This window comes from Trichosurus vulpecula, chromosome 2 (assembly GCF_011100635.1).
Source record: "Trichosurus vulpecula isolate mTriVul1 chromosome 2, mTriVul1.pri, whole genome shotgun sequence".
In the NCBI taxonomy this organism is placed as follows: domain Eukaryota; kingdom Metazoa; phylum Chordata; class Mammalia; order Diprotodontia; family Phalangeridae; genus Trichosurus; species Trichosurus vulpecula.
In genome coordinates, this window is record NC_050574.1 from 43511134 (window position 1) to 43519026 (window position 7893).

Here is a 7893-nt window from a genome sequence, read left to right on the forward strand (position 1 = left end):
TGGTCTGCTTTTGGTTATGACAATAATGGGGAGGATTAGGAACACTGGTAGTCAACATCCAGAAACCAAGGGCTATAAGACTATTTTCCAGTGACAAGATTAAATTGATAATATATCCTTTTGTATTGATCCTATTTACAATTAATTGATTTTGTCCTATAACTGCCTAAAACATGGTTCTTTGTCTCTGAACTTAGTGCAGAAATTCAGTTGGTCTGTAATGAGAATGTAATTAGAAATCCAATTCTCACTGTTCCATTTTTGCCTTAAAGAAATTTGTTATCCTTGAGGGATACAAGTGGACAACAGGGCATCTGGTCTAATATATTTACTATAATTGCCTAAGCCATAGGTCTTTGTCTCTCAACTTAGCCCAGAAATTCAGTTGGCCTGTAATGAGTTAAATTTAGAAATCCAATTATCATCATTCTGTTTTTGCCTCAAAGAAATCTGTTATCTTTGGGGGATGCAAGTGGAGAGCAGGGAGTCTGGTCTAATATTTTTACACCACTGATCTATCTTTCAACGATATTTGGTTTGCCATCCAAAGAAACCTGGCTCACTATCTAATCTTGCAGGTACACTCAAACAATGAACATTTCTTAGTTACAGAAGGGAAGGAGGAGGTTGTTTCTAGCCCCTCGTTCCCAACTTCCATGTCTCACTTCTGTGACCAATCACGTTGTTCTCAGGCCCATGATGTTATCAATTCTATAACCAATTTTATTATTTCCCATATAAAAAGGAACTGTGTCTCCATCTCCAGGTTTTTTTTGGCTAACTGAAGCAATCATTAGGCCCATCTTATTGTTAATAAAACGCTATCTTTCTTGGAGAAAATATGCCTCAGTCTACCTTTGTTGAATTTCACTAACAACACCAGTATCATAATTAAGTAATAGACTCTCAGAGCTGGAAGTGTCCACAAAAATTTTTAGAGAAAGAAAATGAGTTTTATTTTGGAGATGGAGATGTTAAATTTAAGTTGCCTATGGGATATCCAGTAGCCACATGATAATGTGGGACTGGGACTCATAATAGAGAGGTCACATATTAATTGCTGATTTGTTATCCTGACTGTGGCTTTGCTGTATTTGAAGGGTTTCTTTCTGGCTGCTTGAAGAATTTTCTTTTTGACTTTAGAGCTCTGGAAATTTGACTGTAATGTTCCTAGAAGTTTTCATTTTGGGATCTCTTTAAGGTGGTGATCAGCAGATTCTTTCAATATCCATTTTATACTCTGATTTTAGGATATCTGAGCAGTTTTCCTTGATAATTTCTTGAAATATGTTATCTAGCCTCTTTCTTTGATAATGGCTTTTAAGTAATCAAATAAGAGGGCAAAACCCTATTTTTTAGTATTTTAAATATCTTCAACAAAGATTTTCAATATAACAATAAAATGGGGAAATAGCATAAGAGATGACAATCCCAAAGGCAAGACTTCTGTCTCAACAATAGAAAAGTGGTTAAGCCTCAAGGAAAACAAGAATAAATGGATTTTAAAAGCTAATATATAAATGGAATGATTGACTAGTTTTATTTGTCCAAGGAGTTATAAATCATTATGACAGATTTTGCTTTGTCAGGAAAATATTGAAAATGATAAGAAGAAAGTGACTGAAAACAAATAAAATGTACTACTTATTACAATAAAGATGAATGGCCTGTATTCTATTATTAAAAGAAAGAGTTACAGAATTGAAACAAAATCAATCATTGCTTACAGGAAAGCAAAACAGCATTTTGCTAAAAGAAAAAGAAATACGAATAAAATGAAGCAGCTAGCACAAAATATAACTACAAGATTAAAAAGCAGGAAATGGTATTATTTGTATCAAAACAGAACTCAGTTTCAAAAAAGTGAAAGATACCCCAAAAATAGTATTTCATGTTGGTGAAAGTGCAAATCAGCAATTAATATGTGATCCCTCTCTTATGAGTGACAGTTCCATATTACCAAGTGGCTACTGGATATCCCATAGGCACCTTAAATTTAACATCTCCAAAATAAAACTCATTATCTTTCTCTGAAAAGCCTTTTCCTATCTTTTATATTCCTGTTGAGAACACTATCATAGTCCTAGTAACCTAGAACTGTACCCTTAGGAGTCATATTCTGTTGAGGGTCCTTGTCCTCCAAGGACCTGTCCCAGTATGCGATGAATGAGGCGGGAGTCAAGATGGAAGAAACTCCGATTTATTGGGAGAAATCATCCATTTTTATAGGGTTTGCAGTATGTGAGCATAAGCAAGGTGGCCAATGGGTGTGAGGATGACAGCATGGGAAGGAACAGAAATGTTGCCGAGGGACAGGATAGAAATGTTGCAGTACGGGTATATTGTTGCCCTTTGTTCCAGTATGGGAATCGGTATGGGCATGGGAAGGATCTGGATTGTTGCAATGTATGGTACACTATGGTATCTACCAGGGTATGGGAAAGATCAGGACTGTTGCAAGGCGGTATCTGTAGGGGTATGGGAACGAGGGGGGATGTTGCACTACAGTATCTACGAGGGCATGGCAATGCTCGGGCATGTTGCAAGATGATATCAGAGCTGTATGAGCTACGTGAGACACAAGGCAGGATGTCCCCGTAAAGTATCAAAGATGTTCCAGTAAGTAAAATAACAAAGCACTGCGTTGGGAAATGGTTCAAGAGCATTAGGTAAAGGCCAGCTGGGTCCCTCCTTCTGGGCTTGTGTGTCCCTCGTGGACAGGCTCTGCCTGCATGTGTAGGATGACTACAGGGGCTTCCCAAGGGCGGAGGCCCTCCCTCCAGGTGCCTGCTGTTCCACTCCTACTAAGCCTGTCTGGTTTACCCAGGAAACAGGCCAAGTGCTAGGGTCCCAACAGCCCCAGAGTCGGCACCAACTCCTTATAGTCTTCAACTTGGTCCATTCCTTGGTCCATTCAATTCCTCATTTTTGCCAATTTCATCTTCTCAATACTTCTCATCCCCTCTAATGTTGTCATCTCTCTACCTGCACTGCCAACAGCCTGCTTAATGTCCTTGTAAACCCTTCCTGGGACTACCATAGAGTTCTCCTAATTTGTCCCTCTAACCTCAGTCAGCCTCCCCTGACCAATACCTCCTCCACATTAATACAAAAATGTTATTTTTAAAGTATAAACTATAGCAACTAGGTGGTGCCATAGTGCATAGAGTGCTGGTCCTGGAGTCAGGAAAACTCATCTTCCTGAGTTCAAATCCAGCCTCAGATACTTACTAGCTGTTTGATCCTGGGTGAGCTACTTAACCCTGTTTGCCTCAGTTTCCTCATCTGAAAAATGAGCTGGAGAAGGAAATGGCAAACCACTCCAGTATTTTTACCAGGAAAACTCCAAATGGGGTCAGGAAAAGTCAGACACAATTGGAACAACTGAACAACAACAAAAACAGCAAGAATTGAAATGGAGAAGCAGGGAATACCCTTTTTCATGTATAAGTGTAGCAAAAATGTATCACATACCACAGGTGGTAGAGGAGACCTTCATATGCATTCATTTATACATGTCTTTATGTGGATATGTATATGTATATTTATATGGATATCTATGTCCATATGGATATCTATCAACATGAAATTCACAAGTTGTATCTACCATATTTTCAGACAATAATGTGACAATATTGGAATTAAATAATGGTGACAAACATAACATAGAAACTTGAAAAAAATTAAACATCCTTTGAATTTAGAACATCTCAGAATTTCAGAGTTGGAAAGATCTCCATTAGCCATTTATTCCAACGTCTTCTTGAAAAAGAATCTCCATTCCAAGACATCCAACTTTTGCTTGAAGTACTTCCTTGAGGGAGGGCCTTTGCCCCCAAAGGCAGACTGAGCTACTTTTAAATCGATATGATGGTTGGAAAACATTCGCACCAAGCAGACATTGATCCTTCCGCATCTTCCATAAGTTGCTTCTAAGTTCTGCTCTTTCTGTCCCATACAGCAAATCTAACCCTTTTTCTTACGAAATTAGAACATGATAGCGGGATAATGAAGCTACAGTAATAAAAATAGTTGCATCTCAAAACCCGGAGGTTGCAGTCAATCCTTTTTTTTTAGAAGTGAACTTTTACTATTACAGATTTATATGAATAAAAAAGACAAAAAAGATAATTAGATACCCATCAAATACCAACTATATACTAGGTACTTTTCTGAGAAATGGAGGGAAAAAGATAGAAATGGAACATTCCCTTTGTTCATGGAGCTTATGTTGGACTTCAAGGGCAGCTAGGTGGCCCAGAGGGTAGAGCACTGGACCCATAATCAGGAAGACCTGAGTTCAAATCCAGATTCAGACACTTACCTAGCTATGTGACCCTGGGCAAGTCACTTCACCCCATTTGCCTCAGTTTCCTCATCTGTAAAATGGGCTGAAGAAGAAAATGGCAAACCATCTGGTATCTCTGCCAAGAAAACCCCAGATGGGGCCATGGAGAGACAGACACAACTGAAATGAGTCATTATTATCGACATCAACAATAGCAACAACCGAGAACCACAGGACTGGGAATGCACACTCTTATACTTAGCAATTATTGACCCATTATTTTCCAGTGACTGATAAATAGAGTCTGTGGTCACCTACTCCCTTACAGAAACAGGAGTGGGAGGAGTCATAAGGGTGAAGTTAAAATGCCAAGACTGATGACAGACTCAGAGAGGCTGAGAAGAAGATCGTTTGGGTGTAGGCCTTTTGTGTCTTCTGCAAATGCAGGAGACCTGTGATCATTCACTTTCATCATTTCTTTCTTAATAAAAGCCCCCTTTGCAACTCTATATAGAGGCAGCTGGTGGTATGGTGGTTTGGAGCGTTGGGCCTGGAGTCAGGAAGACCTGAGTTCAAATCCAGCCTCAGACACCAGCTGGGTAACCCTTGACAAGGCATTTAACCTCTGTTTGCCTCAGTTTCCTTACCTGTAAAATGGGTATAACAGAATTGGTCTCTCAGGGTGTTTGTGACCATCAAATGAGATAGTTACAGAGTGCTTAGCACAGTTCCTGGCACACAGAAGGCACTAGATAAACGCTTCTTCCTTTCTCTTACTCCCCCTATGTTGTTTCCATTGAATAAGAGAGATGAATGGGTTTGTTCCTTTTGGAAACGCAGGGAAAAGAGGAACTTTAGGGGCCCAGAAAGACCAGGGAGGGGCCCAGTGATTAGACATCTCTCCTAAATATATGTGATTCTCAGGATGCTGAAAAAAACTGAAGAATGAGCCTTGAAGAAAAAGGCAAATATTAGTAGAACAATGTTGATCTTGTTCCTGGGATTTCCCTTCACTGCATTAGTCCTGGAATCAGGAAGACCTGAGCTCAAATCCAGCCTCAGATACTTACTAGCTATGTGACCCTGGGCAAGTCACTTAACTTTGATCTGGAACACTGGGAAAAATGAGGATGATGATAGCACCTGCCTCACGAGGTTGTTGTGAGGATTAAATGAGATAATATTCATGAAGTAGATTGTAAAGTAGCAAAACACTTATCACTCTGTTAAGCAGAGTGAAAATAACAGTGCCTGGCACACAGTAAACACCATACAAATGCCATTATTAATTATTTTTATTATTATTTCCTCTTCCTTCCCCCAACCCACCCATTGTCCCTTTGCCTTAGGGCTTAGTAGCTCCAGATTAACCGTATCTCATCCCTTCAAATACTCCTGACCATCCAGGTTCCAATCTTACAGTCTCTTCCCCCTACAATGTGATGCACAGAACTCAGTGCCATGCTTTGGAGGTAGTGTGACAAGCAGGACTCTCTTAATTGTCCCTCTCTCAATGCTGCCTGAGATTGGGTGAGCCTTCTTTCAGGTACTACATCCTATTGCTCGCTCGTGTTGGGTTTGGAGTTCATGAGAACCACCGCACCTTCTAAAAATGAAAAGCTGTCTCTAGCCATACCTTCTCCATCCTGCACTTTTGAAGGGAAAATTTGGAACCTAAGTGAATAACTTTATATTTTTCTCTGTTAAAATGAGGATCATATTCATACATCCTAGCCTCTCGAGACCATTTAAAGTCCCAGGGCTGACATACAATAAATCAGCCATCTCTTAGACACTCACATTATCTGCCATTTTTATTAACAAGTCATCTATGCCTTTACCCAAGTGATAGATTGAAATGTTTTCAGCACTTGTCCAAGGACAGATCCCAAGAATATTTTCCTGGGGACCTCCTTCCATGTTAATGTTGACCTGTTAATGACTACTTTTCAGGTCTAGTCACTCACTTGGCTTTGGAAACACTTCATAGCACAGTCTTATACATCTATCTTGTTCACAGAGATAGCATGAAAGATTACGTCAAAGGCATTTCTGGCAAAAACACAGAAAACATTGACTCCTTAGCCCCCAGGGGAGGCATATTAATTTCTGGACTCATTCATCCTGGGCATTCCTCCAGTTATTTCCTTTACACTGTGATTTAACTCATTTTGCTAGCAAAAGGCCACAGGCCAACATTTTACTACCCAGGAACTCATTTCAGAGCTCCTTCAAGAATGCCCCACATTGTGTATCCAAGCCATATTTCTCTGTGTGGTGTATTAAACAACAACAAATAAACAACAACAGGAAAAAAAAAACTTTTGGTTTTGGAGTCAGGAGACCAGGATTTGAATCTCACTTCTGACACCAACTGTGTCAAATCTCTGAACTTCAGTTTCTTTACCTTCAATGAGACAACAGTTCTTGCACTAGCAAACTCCCTGGTTTGTCTTAAACGAAGTGTTATGTAAACCTTAAGGCTCTATAGAAATATAAACTATTATTCTGATTCCCTTACTCACACAAAGGCTGCAAAAAAACTTTAGCAAGAGTTTATTAATTACAATGGATGGGGCAGACCTTTACAAATATGTACATAATTTACATTATTTTGGTGTTAGATGCAGCCTCCATGTTCATTTGATCCAACCCATTTCTGAATAAAATCCACTCTATGACAACTTTCACAAATGGTCATCGAGGGAAGGGAGCCCTACTGTTCCCTAATGCAGCCCTCTCAGAGTGGCTCTAAGGGACAGGAAGTGTATCTGTTTGCTTGCTTTTCTTTCATCCAGTCTAAATCCATCTCCCTGATGCTTCCATCCATTGCAACTTTTGTCCTGGATGGCCAAGATGAACAGTCATCTCTTTTTTGCCATAAAGTCTTTCAAATACCCAAAGGAAGCTGTTGGAAGCCCCTCTCATTCCGGTCACTGGTCTTTTATTCTATCTCCTAAATATTTTCAATTCTTTTTTTTTGGGGGGGGGGAGCCAGTATTGCTTAAGTGACTTGCCCAGGGTCACACAGTGTCTGAGGCTAGATTTGAACTCAGGTCTTCCTGACTCCAAGGCCAATTCTCTATTGACTGCACCATGTAGTTGCCACTTCCTCAATGCTTTTAACCAATACTCATACGACTCCATCTTAAGTTCCTTAAACTCTTATAGTTTAGTAGAGGGAAAATAATAATAAAATAATTTATGGGACATTAAGTTTTGCAAAGGGCTTTACTCTGTGTACTTACCCGATATGTGGATAGAGTTGTCATCATTTCAGTTTCAGTTGTGTATAACTCATCATGACCCCACCTGGGATTTTTTTTTTGCAAAGATACTGGAATGACTTGCCAATTCCTTCTCCAGCTTGTTTTACAGATGAGGAAATTGAGGCTAACAGGGTGAAGTGACTTGCCCAGAGTCTCACAGCTAGTAAGAGCCCAAGGCCAGACTTCAGGCCTGGTGCTCTACCACCTAGCTGCCACTAATAATGATAATATTTCCATAGCACTTAAAGGTTTACAAAGTGTTTAACACATATTATCTCATTTGATCATCAGGCACCAAGCATTTATTAAGCATTTACTACGTGATAGGTACTTTGC